The sequence below is a fragment of the Oncorhynchus tshawytscha genome, unplaced genomic scaffold (assembly GCF_018296145.1).
Source record: "Oncorhynchus tshawytscha isolate Ot180627B unplaced genomic scaffold, Otsh_v2.0 Un_contig_2864_pilon_pilon, whole genome shotgun sequence".
Classification (NCBI taxonomy): domain Eukaryota; kingdom Metazoa; phylum Chordata; class Actinopteri; order Salmoniformes; family Salmonidae; genus Oncorhynchus; species Oncorhynchus tshawytscha.
In genome coordinates this window covers 4,625-20,000 of record NW_024609790.1, presented here as the reverse complement: position 1 = coordinate 20,000, position 15,376 = coordinate 4,625, and the positions used below count along the sequence as shown (strand labels likewise).

The window sequence follows — 15,376 nt, the reverse complement described above, 5'->3', positions numbered from 1 at the left end:
CCTGTTGCCACAACAAAATGGCAACCAGTGAAGAACAGACACCATTGTAAATACAACATATATTTATGTTTATTTATTTTCCCTTTTGTACTTTAACTATTTGCACATCGTTGCGACACTGTATTGTAACCTCTGAGAAATGTTAGCTGTTCATTTTTGATTGATTATTTCACTTTTGTTTATTATCTATTTCACATGTTTCCCATGCCAATGAAGCCCTTTGAGTTGATATCAGAGTACTGGGAGACGGAAGGAGAGGGAGACATATTAGATTAATTAGAGAGGGAAGGAGAGAGAGATATCAGAGTACTGGGAGACGGAAGGAGAGGGAGAGATATTAGATTAATTAGAGAGGGAAGGAGAGAGAGATATCAGATTACTGAGAGAGGGAAGGAGAGAGAGATATCAGAGTACTGGGAGACGGAAGGAGAGGGAGACATATTAGATTAATTAGAGAGGGAAGGAGAGGGAGACATATTAGATTAATTAGAGAGGGAAGGAGAGAGAGATATCAGATTACTGAGAGAGGGAAGGAGAGAGAGATATCAGAGTACTGGGAGACGGAAGGAGAGGGAGACATATTAGATTAATTAGAGAGGGAAGGAGAGAGAGATATCAGAGTACTGGGAGAGGGAAGGAGAGAGAGACATATTAGATTAATTAGAGAGGGAAGGAGAGGGAGACATATTAGATTAATTAGAGAGGGAAGGAGAGAGAGATATCAGAGTACTGGGAGACGGAAGGAGAGAGAGATATCAGAGTACTGGGAGAGGGAAGGAGAGGGAGAGATATTAGATTAATTAGAGAGGGAAGGAGAGGGAGACATATTAGATTAATTAGAGAGGGAAGGAGAGAGATATCAGATTACTGAGAGGGAAGGAGAGAGAGATATCAGAGTACTGGGAGAGGGAAGGAGAGGGAGACATATTAGATTAATTAGAGAGGGAAGGAGAGGGAGACATATTAGATTAATTAGAGAGGGAAGGAGAGAGAGATATCAGATTACTGAGAGAGGGAAGGAGAGAGAGATATCAGAGTACTGGGAGACGGAAGGAGAGGGAGACATATTAGATTAATTAGAGAGGGAAGGAGAGAGAGATATCAGAGTACTGGGAGAGGGAAGGAGAGGGAGACATATTAGATTAATTAGAGAGGGAAGGAGAGAGAGATATCAGAGTACTGGGAGAGGGAAGGAGAGAGAGATATTAGATTAATTAGAGAGGGAAGGAGAGAGAGATATCAGAGTACTGGGAGAGGGAAGGAGAGAGATACATATTAGATTAATTAGAGAGGGAAGGAGAGAGAGAGATCAGAGTACTGGGAGAGGGAAGGAGAGGGAGACATAATTAGAGAGGGAAGGAGAGAGAGATATCAGAGTACTGGGAGAGGGAAGGAGAGAGAGAGAGAGAGACATATTAGATTAGGGAGAGGAAGGAGAGAGAGATATCAGAGTACTGGGAGAGGAAGGAGAGAGAGAGAGATATTAGATTAATTAGAGAGGGAAGGAGAGAGAGATATCAGAGTACTGGGAGAGGGAAGGAGAGGGAGACATATTAGATTAATTAGAGAGGGAAGGAGAGAGAGATATCAGAGTACTGGGAGAGGGAAGGAGAGGGAGAGATATTAGATTAATTAGAGAGGGAAGGAGAGAGAGATATCAGAGTACTGGGAGAGGGAAGGAGAGGGAGACATATTAGATTAATTAGAGAGGGAAGGAGAGAGAGATATCAGAGTACTGGGAGAGGGAAGGAGAGGAGAGATTAATTAGAGAGGGAAGGAGAGAGAGATATCAGAGTACTGGGAGAGAGGGAAGGAGAGAGAGAGATATTAGATTAATTAGAGAGGGAAGGAGAGGAGATATTAGAAATTAGAGAGGGAAGGAGAGAGAGATATCAGATTACTGAGAGAGAGGGAAGGAGAGTACTGGGAGAGGGAAGGAGAGAGAGATCAGAGTACTGAGAGAGGGAAGGAGGGATATTAGGAGAGAGGAAGAGATATTAGATTAATTAGAGAGAAGGAGAGGGAGAGATATTAGATTAATTAGAGAGGGAAGGAGAGAGAGATATCAGAGTACTGGGAGACGGAAGGAGAGAGAGATATCAGAGTACTGGGAGAGGGAAGGAGAGGGAGAGATATTAGATTAATTAGAGAGGGAAGGAGAGAGAGATATCAGAGTACTGGGAGACGGAAGGAGAGAGAGATATCAGAGTACTGGGAGAGGGAAGGAGAGGGAGAGATATTAGATGAATTAGAGAGGGAAGGAGAGGGAGAGATATTAGATTAATTAGAGAGGGAAGGAGAGGGAGAGATATTAGATTAATTAGAGAGGGAAGGAGAGAGAGATATCAGCAGATTACTGAGAGAGGGAAGGAGAGAGAGAGATCAGATTACTGAGAGAGGGAAGGAGAGAGAGATATCGGAGTACTGAGAGAGAGGGAAGGAGAGAGAGATATCGGAGTACTGAGAGAGGGAAGGAGAGAGAGATATCGGAGTACTGAGAGAGAGGGAAGGAGAGAGAGATATCGGAGTACTGAGAGAGGGAAGGAGAGAGATAAGAAACAGAGAGATGGAGAGAGGTCTGGCTTGTCAGGCTAACCTGTTGTTCAGACAGACAGAGAGGTAAGCACTGTGGGGATTCTACCTTGGCGGGATAGGAGAGAGGAGGGAGGTCTGGCTAGTCAGGCTACCCTGTTGTTCAGACAGACAGAGAGGTAAGCACTGTGGGGATTCTACCTTGGAGGGATAGGAAGGAAAACAGGTCTGTGTGTCTGGGGAGAGAGTGGTAGCTCTCTGACACACTGAGCCCCCAACACACACCCCACTGACTTTCTAACTGTCTGATTTATGTCAACTTGAAACCTTATTAAATATCACTGCTTATCCATCCTACTGCAGTCTTGATAAACCATATTAAATATCACTACTTATCCATCCTACTGCAGTCTTGATAAACCATATTAAATATCACTGCTTATCCATCCTACTGCAGTCTTGATAAACCATATTAAATATCACTGCTTATCCATCCTACTGCAGTCTTGATAAACCATATTAGATATCACTGCTTATCCATCCTACTGCAGTCTTAAAGAAGACTGATCCTACTGCAGTCTTAAATAAGACTGATCCTACTGCAGTCTTAAAGAAGACTGATCCTACTGCAGTCTTAAATAAGACTGATCCTACTGCAGTCTTAAAGAAGACTGATCCTACTGCAGTCTTAAAGAAGACTGATCCTACTGCAGTCTTAAAGAAGACTGATCCTACTGCAGTCTTAAAGAAGACTGATCCTACTGCAGTCTTAAAGAAGACTGATCCTACTGCAGTCTTAAAGAAGACTGATCCTACTGCAGTCTTAAAGAAGACTGATCCTACTGCAGTCTTAAAGAAGACTGATCCTACTGCAGTCTTAAATAAGACTGATCCTACTGCAGTCTTAAAGAAGACTGATCCTACTGAGTTATTCTGTTGAGCATATGGTGTGCAAAACATTAACAACACCTCCCCCCCACCAGCCCCCCTTTTCCCCTCAGAGCAGCTTCAACTCGTTGGGTCATGGGACTCTACAAGGTGTCGACAGCGTTCCACAGGGATGCTGGTCCATGTTGACCCCAATGCTTCCCACAGTTGTGTCCAGTTGTCTGGATGTCCTTTGGGTGGTGGGTCGTTCTGGATACACACAGGAAACCCAGCAGTGTTAGTGGTCTTGACTCACTCAAACCGCTGTGCCCTGACTCCTCAGAACGTTCCCTGTTCAAAGGCACTTCAATCTTCAGCTTCACCCATCCACCCTCTGAGTGGCCACACAGGCTGCTCCGCTTCATCGATGCTGATTGGCTGACAGTGTGTGTGTTGGAGGGGCCAGCTCTGGATGCTGATTGGCTGACAGTGTGTGTGTTGGAGGGGCCAGCTCTGGATGCTGATTGGCTGACAGTGTGTGTGTTGGAGGGGCCAGCTCTGGATGCTGATTGGCTGACAGTGTGTGTGTTGGAGGGGCCAGCTCTGGATGCTGATTGGCTGACAGTGTGTGTGTTGGAGGGGCCAGCTCTGGATGCTGATTGGCTGACAGTGTGTGTGTTGGAGGGGCCAGCTCTGGATGCTGATTGGCTGACCGTGTGAGTGTTGGAGGGGCCAGCTCTGGATGCTGATTGGCTGACAGTGTGTGTGTTGGAGGGGCCAGCTCTGGATGCTGATTGGCTGACAGTGTGTGTTGGAGAACACAGGAGGTCTGGATAGAAGCTGTGCTGATGTGAGCGGTCTGATGAACACACAGCTGAACCTCTCCACTCTCTCTCTTAGTACTTTAACAGAGGAAAATTAGCCCGACCAACCGGTGCCCCCTGTATATAGCGTCCGCATTGACTCTGTACCGGTACCCCCTGTATATAGCCTCCACACTGACTCTGTACCGGTACCACCTGTATATAGCCTCCACACTGACTCTGTACCGGTACCACCTGTATATAGCCTCCACACTGACTCTGTACCGGTACCCCCTGTATATAGCCTCCACACTGACTCTGTACCGGTACCACCTGTATATAGCCTCCACATTGACTCTGTACCGGTACCACCTGTATATAGCCTCCACATTGACTCTGTACCAGTACCACCTGTATATAGCCTCCACATTGACTCTGTACCGGTACCACCTGTATATAGCCTCCACATTGACTCTGTACCGTAATACCCTGTATATAGCCTCCACATTGACTCTGTACCGTAATACCCTGTATAGAGCCTCCACATTGACTCTGTACCGTAATACCCTGTATATAGCCTCCACATTGACTCTGTACCGTAATACCCTGTATATAGCCTCCACATTGACTCTGTACCGGTACCCCCTGTATATAGCCTCCACATTGACTCTGTACTGGTACCACCTGTATATAGCCTCCACATTGACTCTGTACCGTAATACCCTGTATATAGCCTCCACATTGACTCTGTACCGTAATACCCTGTATAGAGCCTCCACATTGACTCTGTACCGTAATACCCTGTATATAGCCTCCACATTGACTCTGTACCGGTACCCCCTGTATATAGCCTCCACATTGACTCTGTACCGTAATACCCTGTATAGAGCCTCCACATTGACTCTGTACCGTAATACCCTGTATATAGCCTCCACATTGACTCTGTACCGGTACCCCCTGTATATAGCCTCCACATTGACTCTGTACCGTAATACCCTGTATATAGCCTCCACATTGACTCTGTACCGTAATACCCTGTATAGAGCCTCCACATTGACTCTGTACCGTAATACCCTGTATATAGCCTCCACATTGACTCTGTACCGTAATACCCTGTATAGAGCCTCAATACTGTTATTTTCACGGTCATTTTACTGTTTTTTTTTATTTAATTGTATTTCTTTATTTATCTATTGTTTACCTAATACCTATTTTTTTCCTTAGAAATAGCACTGTTGGTTAGCATTTAACTTTATAGGGTCTACACCTGTTGTATTCAGCATTTAACTTTATAAGGTCTACTACACCTATTGTATTCAGCATTTAACTTTATAAGGTCTACACCTGTTGTATTCGGTAAGGTCTACTACACCTGTTGTATTCAGCATTTAACTTTATAAGGTCTACTACACCTGTTGTATTCAGCATTTCACTTTATAAGGTCTACTACACCTGTTGTATTCAGCATTTAACTTTATAAGGTCTACTACACCTGTTGTATTCAGCATTTCACTTTATAAGGTCTACTACACCTGTTGTATTCGGTGCACGTGACAAATACACTTTGATTTGATTTGATAACACGAGTTAGGGACAGCATCCAGAATTAGAGAGCGTTTCTCCAAACTGACTCTGAGAAGCCATTTTAGGACAGGCACAGTGGTACGACCTGTTGACCTTTACCTTCAACTATAAATACTCCTGTTGACCCCTGACCCTACAGTCAGGTGACGGAGACAGAGAGCACATAGGTCAACAGCAAAATGAGGAAACCCTCTACCATTATAGGACAGGTACCTTTCCTTCAAATTCAGTCTGTAAATACTCCTTCCTGTTGACCCCTGAACCTTGACAACTGCCTTCCGAGGACAGTGTCACCACAGTCGAAGAGTTCACCTACGCTTCCCATTTCTCTGAAGCGTCTCGAAAACCTCCAAATATAAATACCCCTGATCCCTGACCCCAGTGACAGAGATGAGAGAGGGTAGGTCAGAGGGCTAGGTGGAATATTCTGGTCTACATTTACAGACAGACTGCCAACGCTGAAATGTCTGAAGTGACGGATTGTAACTCTCGTGGACGATCCTTACTGTCTTAGAGTCATTTACTACAACCATGGTTCGGTTACTGTCTAGCACTCCTCTGGCGAGAGGTAGAGACTTAGTGCTAATAGCTCTCTTGGGAGGGTTGGAGAAAACATCCACATTGGCTCCTTAACCTGCGGTGTCCCTCTGGAGGGGTTAGTGCCATCATTAGATATGTTACTGCCTCTCCATCCTGAACACCAGACCACAAGCAGAGATGTTACTACCTCTCCATCCTGAACACCAGACCACAAGCAGAGATGTTACTACCTCTCCACCCTGAACACCAGACCACAAGCAGAGATGTTACTACCTCTCCATCCTGAACACCAGACCACAAGCAGAGATGTTACTACCTCTCCATCCTGAACACCAGACCACAAGCAGAGATGTTACTATCCTGAACACCAGACCACAAGCAGAGATGTTACCTCCAAACACCAGACCACAAGCAGAGATGTTACTACCTGTCCATCCTGAACACCAGACCACAAGCAGAGATGTTACTACCTCTCCATCCCTGACCACAAGCAGAGATGTTACTACCTCTCCATCCTGAACACCAGACCACAAGCAGAGATGTTACTACCTCTCAACAGACCACAAGCAGAGATGTTACCCTCTCCTGAACACCAGACCATCAAGCAGAGATGTTACTACACCTGAGACACAAGACCACAAGCAGATGTTACTGTCTGTCTCCCTGAACACCAGACCACAAGCAGAGATGTTACTACCTACCATCCTGAACACCAGACCACCAGAGATGTTGACCACCAGACCACAAGCAGAGATGTTACTACCTCTCCATCCTGAACACCAGACCACAAGCAGAGATGTTACTACCTCTCCTGTCTCCCTGAACACCAGACCACAAGCAGAGATGTTACTACCACAAGCAGAGATGTTACTCCATCCTGAACACCAGACCACAGAGATGTTACAGAGATGTTACTACCTCTCCATCCTGAACACCAGACCACAAGCAGAGATGTTACTACCTCTCCATCCTGAACACCAGGCCACAAGCAGAGATGTTACTGTCTGTCTCCCTGAACACCAGACCACAAGCAGAGATGTTACTACCTCTCCACCAGACCACAAGCAGAGATGTTACTACCTCTCCACCAGACCACAAGCAGAGATGTTACTACCTCTCCATCCTGAACACCAGACCACAAGCAGAGATGTTACTACCTCTCCACCTGAACAGACCACTGTTACTACCTCTCCATCCTGAACACCAGACCACAAGCAGAGATGTTACTACCTCTCCATCCTGAACACCAGACCACAAGCAGAGATGTTACTAACACTGTTACTCCATCCTGACCACACCAGAGATGTTACTACCTCTCCATCCTGAACACCAGACCACAAGCAGAGATGTTACTACCTCTCCATCCTGAACACCAGACCACAAGCAGAGATGTTACTACCTCTCCATCCTGAACACCAGACCACAAGCAGAGATGTTACTACCTCTCCATCCTGAACACCAGACCACAAGCAGAGATGTTACTACCTCTCCATCCTGAACACCAGACCACAAGCAGAGATGTTACTACCTCTCCATCCTGAACACCAGACCACAAGCAGAGATGTTACTGTCTGTCTCCCTGAACACCAGACCACAAGCAGAGATGTTACTACCTCTCCATCCTGAACACCAGACCACAAGCAGAGATGTTACTACCTCTCCAGACCTGAACACCAGACCACAAGCAGAGATGTTACTACCTCTCCAGACCACAAGCAGAGATGTTACTCTGAACACCAGACCACAACACCAGCAGAGAGAGATGTTACTACCTCTCCATCCACCAGACCACAAGCAGAGATGTTACTGTCTGTCTCCCTGAACACCAGACCACAAACAGAGATGTTACTACCTCTCCATCCTGAACACCAGGCCACAAGCAGAGATGTTACTGTCTGTCTCCCTGAACACCAGACCACAAGCAGAGATGTTACTACCTCTCCATCCTGAACACCAGACCACAAGCAGAGATGTTACTACCTCTCCATCCTGAACATCAGACCACAAGCAGAGATGTTACTACCTCTCCATCCTGAACACCAGACGACAAGCAGAGATGTTACTACCTCTCCATCCTGAACACCAGACCACAAGCAGACAGCAACATTATCCAACACATCTCTCCTCTCTCCAGTTCTACCTCCACCTTCTCTTAATTCAGTAGACTTTATTGACACGGCCAGTTAAACGACTTCCATTGTGTTGGTCTACATATGACAACAATGGTGGTACCAGCATCAATAAGACATCAGTAGTAATAGTAGTTGAAATGGGATTACCATTAACACCAGCTACAACAACAATGTTAATGAGAATAACAATACATTAAATCAATAGTAGAAGACCAGTCTCAACCTGACTGAGACCCTCATCCTGTGATGACTGTCTGTTATTCTAGACAGGTCTGTGATAATAAGGTCCAGACTGTCTGTTATTCTAGACAGGTCTGTGATGATAAGGTCCAAACTGTCTGTTATTCTAGAAGATCTGTGATGATAAGGTCCAGACTGTTATTCTAGACAGGTGTGTGTGTCTATCAGCCTGTTTGTCTACCAGCCTGTTTGTCTGACTGCCTGTTTGTCCACCAGCCTGTTTGTCTGACTGCCTGTTTGTCTACCAGCCTGTTTGTGTGACTGCCTGTTTGTCTACCAGCCTGTTTGTCTGAGTGCCTGATTGTCTGACTGCCTGTTTGTCTACCAGCCTGTTTGTCTACCAGCCTGTTTGTCTGACTGCCTGTTTGTCTAACAGCCTGTTTGTCTACCAGCCTGTTTGTCTACCAGCCTGTTTGTCTACCAGCCTGTTTGTCTGACTGCCTGTTTGTCTGACTTCCTGTTTGTCTGACTGCCTGTTTGTCTGACTTCCTGTTTGTCTGACTGCCTGTTTGTCTACCATGCTGTTTGTCTGACTGCCTGTTTGTCTGACTGCCTGTTTGTCTACCAGCCTGCTTGTCTGACTGCCTATTTGTCTACCATGCTGTTTGTCTGACTGCCTGTTTGTCTACCAGCCTATTTGTCTACCAGCCTGTTTGTCTACCAGCCTGTTTGTCTGACTGCCTGTTTGTCCACCAGCCTGTTTGTCTGACTGCCTGTTTGTCTACCAGCCTGTTTGTCTGACTGCCTGTTTGTCCACCAGCCTGTTCGTCTGACTGCCTGTTTTTCTACCAGCCTGTTTGTCTGTTTTTTGTTTATTTATTCATTAGGATCCCCATTAGCAGAAGTAGCAGCTACTCTTCCTGGGGTCCACAAGGAAGTCTAACTGCCTCTCTGGTTTCACTGTTTTCTGTACTGACCTCAACCTCCTCAGAGAGTGTTCCAGACCTCTGTACTGACCTCCACCTCCTCAGAGAGTGTTCCAGACCTCTGTACTGACCTCCACCTCCTCAGAGAGTGTTCCAGACCTCTGTACTGACCTCCACCTCCTCAGAGAGTGTTCCAGACCTCTGTACTGACCTCAACCTCCTCAGAGAGTGTTCCAGACCTCTGTACTGACCTCCACCTCCTCAGAGAGTGTTCCAGACCTCTGTACTGACCTCCACCTCCTCAGAGAGTGTTCCAGACCTCTGTACTGACCTCCACCTCCTCAGAGAGTGTTCCAGACCTCTGTACTGACCTCCACCTCCTCAGAGAGTGTTCCAGACCTCTGTACTGACCTCCACCTCCTCAGAGAGTGTTCCAGACCTCTGTACTGACCTCCACCTCCTCAGAGAGTGTTCCAGACCTCTGTACTGACCTCAACCTCCTCAGAGAGTGTGCCAGACCTCTGTGAATGCTCTCCTCTTCCCTGTGCTCCTCTTCCCCTTCCATTTTAAACAGGACGTAGATCTCTGACCTGAACCCTTTAACCAGGGAGCTATAAAATGGCTGACGAAGTGTAAACAAACTTGTAGGATCTGTTTCACCCATGTTAAAGGACAGGATTTGGAAACAGTCATGTGACCCTAGATGTGCTCTTGAACACTGTTTTATTTTCCAGATCAGAAGTTGTTTGGTTGGTTGACAGGTTTGGAGGTCAGGCTCTATGGCGCTAAAGCCGTCTATATTCTCAGAAGGCTTTTTATACCACAGTCAATCACTCCCCACACCCGGCCCTTCCAAGACATAAATATTCGGTGTCAATGTGGCCTGCGTGCTGGTGAGTGGAGGGACAGTCACACCTCTTCTCCTGCTCTCATCCTCCTCCCCACTCCTCCGTCATTCCCCTCATTCCTCCAACCACAAGCTTGCTGTCAGCACATACCTTGTACTAACGCGTACAGTGATACTTGTGTGTGTGTGTGTGTGTGTGTGTGTGTGTGTGTGTGTGTGTGTGTGTGTGTGTGTGTGTGTGTGTGTGTGTGTGTGTGTGTGTGAGTGTGACACCTTTCTCACTAATAACACAGCAGTAAACAAACACCCCCTCCAGTCAGTCACCCCAGCTGTCCTCTTCCCCTCTTCATGTCAGTCAGTAGATAGTATTATATACACACACATGGCCATACAGATGTATTGAGATGAAACCCTGGCCTCGCCTCCTGAGTCAATAACGTCTGTACAGTGTGTTGCTGCTTGGAACAAAGCAGCCATGCTAACAAAGGGAAGGCAGCCTGCCTGCTCCAAGTATCAATTATTGAGGGTATCCACACAAAGGAGAGGAGAGAAACTGGAGCTAGGAGTAGAGAGACAGGACTAGAGAGATAGGAGTTGAGAGACAGGACTAGAGAGATAGGAGTAGAGAGACAGGACTAGAGAGATAGGACTAGAGAGACAGGAGTAGAGAGATACAGGACTAGAGAGATAGGACTAGAGAGATAGGAGTAGAGAGATAGGACTAGAGAGACAGGACTAGAGAGATAGGACTAGAGATACAGGACTAGAGAAATAGGAGTAGAGAGATAGGAATAGAGAGATAGGACTAGAGAGACAGGACTAGAGAGACAGGAGAGAGATAGGACTAGAGAGATAGGACTAGGACTAGAGAAATAGGAGTAGAGAGATAGGAGTAGAGAGATAGGACTAGAGAGATAGGAGTAGAGAGATAGGACTAGAGAGATAGGACTAGAGAAATAGGACTAGAGAGATAGGAGTAAAACTAGGAACTAGGAGCTATAGTAGGAACTAGGAGTTATAGTAGGAACTAGGAGCTATAGTAGGAACTAGGACCTATGTTAGGAACTAGGAGCTATGTTAGGATCTAGGAGCTATAGTATGAGTAAGTGCTGTGTGTGGAGACTAGCTAGCTAGCTGCCAATACACTCAGTAAACAAAACATAAACTCACATACTGGTAACTGCCAAAATAAAGGGAACTCTTGGGTAAATGACAGACACAGCGTACACTACCGTTCAAAAGTTTGTGGTCACTTAGAAATGTCCTTGTTTTTTTTAAAGAAAAGCACATTTTTCCATATATTAAAATAACATTATATTGATCAGAAATACAGTGCAGCTTCATTAAATAGCAAAACACCAGTCTCAACGTCAACAGTGAAGAGGCGACTCCGGGATGCTGACCTTCTAGGCCTTCTAGGCCTCCCACTCCTTCTTTCTATTCTGGTTAGACCCAGTTTGTTCTGTGAAGGGAGTAGTACACAGCGTTGTATGAGATCTTCACTTTCTTGTCAATTTCTCGTATGGAATTAGCCTTCATGTCTCAGAACAAGAATAGACTGACGAGTTTGAGAAGAAAGTTCATTGTTTCTGGCCATTTTGAGCCTGTAATCGAACCCACAAATGCTGATGCTCCAGATACTCAACTAGTCTACAGAAGGCCAGTTTTATTCCATCTTTAATCAGAACAGATTTCAGCTGTGCTAACATAATTGCAAAAGTGTTTTCTAATGATCAATTAGCCTTTTAAAATGATGAACTTGGATTAGATAACACAACATGCCGTTGGAACACAGGAGTGATGGTTGCTGATAATGGGCCTCTGTACACCTATGTAGATATTACATAAAAAATCTGCCGTTTCCAGCTACAATAGTCTTTTACAACATGAACAATGTCTACACTGTATTTCTGATCAATTTGATGTTATTTTAATGGACAAAAACAATGCTTTTGTTTCAAAAACAAAGACATTTCTAAGCGACCCCAAACGTTTGAATGGTAGTGTATATTGAAAGCAGGTGCTTCCACACAGGTGTGGTTCCTTAGTTAATTAAGCAATTAATATCCCATCATGCTTAGAGTCATGTATAAACATGCCCAGGGGCCCATTGTTGTGTCTACCATGGCTAGAAGAAGGGGTCTCAGTGGCTTGGAAAGAGGGGTCTCAAAGAAGCATAGGGGGTTTAAAGGGTGTGTGTGTGTGTGTGTGTGTGTGTGTGTGTGTGTGTGTGTGTGTGTGTGTGTGTGTGTGTGTGTGTGTGTGTGTGTGTGTGTGTGTGTGTGTGTGTGTGTGTGTGTGTGTCTCAGTCACCAGATCTCAACCCAGTTGAACATTTATGGTAGATTCTGAAGCGGTGCCTGAGACCACCGTCAACAAAACACCAAATGATGAATTGTCTGGTGGAATAATGGGGTCACCTCCCTCCAATAGGGTCCCAGACACTTGTAGAATCTATGTCAAGGTGCATTGATGCTGTTCTGGCTGGTGGAGACCCAACGCCCTAGTAAGACACTTGTAGAATCTATGTCAAGGTGCATTGATGCTGTTCTGGCTGGTGGAGACCCAACGCCCTAGTAAGACACTTCACAGTTCCTTTATTTTGGCAGTTATCTGAACATACAGGGCATGGTTTAGATTATCACACACACACACACACACGCATGCACGCACGCAAGCACACACACATACACACATACATACACACACACATACACACACACACGTGTCTACATCTCACTCTCGCTCTGTGTGTGTGTGTGTGTGTGTGTGTGTTTCTACTGGTGACAATGTTGTCAGACATCCCTGATATAGAGCATCATTTCACACACGCACACACACACACACACACACACACACCGATCATTAAGACCTGTGGAGTATTGAGTTGGAGGAAACAATGTAACCCACCACACAGTCAAAGGGAATACATGTAACATCTTTAATGTACATCTGGAAAGAATCAACAACTGTCATTCACACGTGGCAATTAAACACTTATTGTCTATAAGGCAAAGCCATCTTGACAATTTGTGCGTTATTTGCGTGCGGTTGTTTTAGTGTGTTTAGATTGTGTGGTGTGTGTGTGTGTGTGTGTGTGTGTGTGTGTGTGTGTGTGTGTGTGTGTGTGTGTGTGTGTGTGTGTGTGTGTGTGTGTGTGTGTTTATTTGTGAAAGAACACAGAGGGTGGCGAAAGAGAACCAAAACACTCACCTTCCAAAATACCAGCCACCCACCACCAACCCCAACGCCAAAACCGTCACAAAAAATCTATCCTAACGTAAAGAAACGGAGAGAAAGAGCTGTTGGTATAATCCTCACATCGATCTCCGGCTGGCAGCAACAACCAATCAAATTTTAAAAGGAACGATTGTAGAAAAAAAGGAAGGTGAAAAATGAATGAAGAGATGAGGAGGAAGGAGGATGAAGTCCTTTGGAGGAAGAGAAGTTTAATCCTTAGAGAGGTCGGTTTGTTGCCATGACGAGGTTAGCCTCCCCAGTATAAATATATCCCAGTACAGTACATCTGCCTCCCAGTATAGTCTCTCCCAGTCCAGTCCAGTACAGGGATTGTGTTTCCGCCTGCCTGTCTGCCTGCTAGCCCTTCTGTGTCGCTATGTTTCTGATTCCTCTGCTCCAGCGTGTGCCAGTATCCAGCGGATGTCTTTTTGTGTGTGTATGTGTGAGAGAGAGAGAGAGAGAGAGAGTGTGTGGGTTTGTGTATTTGTGTGCAGTCGTGCATGCGGCAGGAGTGTGTGTGTTGAGTGTGTGAATGTGTGTGAGGGGCAGCTTGTCAAAAATAGTAACATTAGAGTGTGTTGCTTCTGTCTGAGCTGAGAGAGAGAGAGAGAGAGGGGGGGAGAGAGAGAGGGGGAGAGAGAGAGACAGAAAGAGAGAGAGGGGGAGAGAGAGAGGGGGAGGGGGATAGAGACAGAAAGAGAGAGAGAGAGAGAGGGAGAGAGAGAGAGAGAGAGAGACAGAGAGAGAGAGAGAGAGAGAGAGAGAGAGAGAGAGAGAGAGAGAGAGAGAGAGAAGAGAGAGAGAGAATATCAGCTGATCTCACAGCAGATATACATCTTCCTCCTCCTCTTTTATTCTCTCATTTTGTTGCGTTCGCTCTTTTGACTCATTTCATTTTCTCAGTCCCTCACGTTAGGTGGTAGACTGGCTCTGCATGTATCGGTTTGTGTGTGTGTGAGTGTTTGCGTGTGTGTGTGTGTGTGTGTGAGTGTTTGGCAACGGGTAGACAGGGAAAGACGAGCCGTTTGCTAGAGTCATTGAGAAAGAGAGGGATGGGCTTTTTAAATGGAGGACAAACAGAGAGAGATGGATGAGAGCGCGATAGGAGAGAGGAAGAGAGAGAGAGTAGCAGGGGGAGAGAGAGGGGAAGGGGAGAGAGAGAGGGAAGGGGAGAGAGAGAGAGAGAGGAAGGGGGGGGAGAGAGAGAGGGCAGGGGGAGAGAGAGGCAGGGGGAGAGAGAGAGGAAGGGGAGAGAGAGAGGAAGGGGGAGAGAGAGAGGCAGGGGGAGAGAGAGAGGAAGGGGGAGAGAAGGGGAGAGGGAGGGAGAGAGAGAGGCAGGGGGAGAGAGAGAGAGGAAGGGGGGAGAGAGAGAGAGAGGAAGAGAGAGAGAGCAGAGGGGGAGAGAGGGGAAGGGGGAGAGAGAGAGAGAGGGGGGGAGAGAGAGAGAGGGAAGGGGGAGAGAGAGAGGAAGGGGAGAGAGAGAGAGAAGGGGGAGAGAGAGAGGAAGGGGAGAGAGAGAGGAAGGGGGAGAGAGAGAGGCAGGGGGAGAGAGAGGGGGGGGAGAGAGAGAGGCAGGGGAGAGAGGCAGGGGGAGAGAGAGAGGCAGGGGGAGAGAGAGAGAGGAAGGGGAGAGAGAGAGGAAGGGGGAGAGAGAGAGGAAGGGGGAGAGAGAGAGTAGGGGGAGAGAGAGAGGCAGGGGGAGAGAGAGAGAGGAAGGGGGAGAGA

The 15,376-nt window shown here is 46.4% G+C and overlaps 1 protein-coding gene across 1 annotated transcript in view; it reads right to left on the bottom strand.

Annotated features, from left to right (window-relative positions):
* lrtm2a (leucine-rich repeats and transmembrane domains 2a) overlaps nucleotides 1–14,242 on the bottom strand; it is a 51,252-nt gene extending 37,010 nt beyond the window's left edge. The window contains exon 1 of the mRNA XM_042318123.1: nucleotides 13,625–14,242. The gene's annotated coding sequence lies outside the window, so the exon portion shown is untranslated. The remainder of the gene's footprint in view (nucleotides 1–13,624) is intronic.
* Between the last annotated feature and the right edge of the window lie 1,134 nt (nucleotides 14,243–15,376).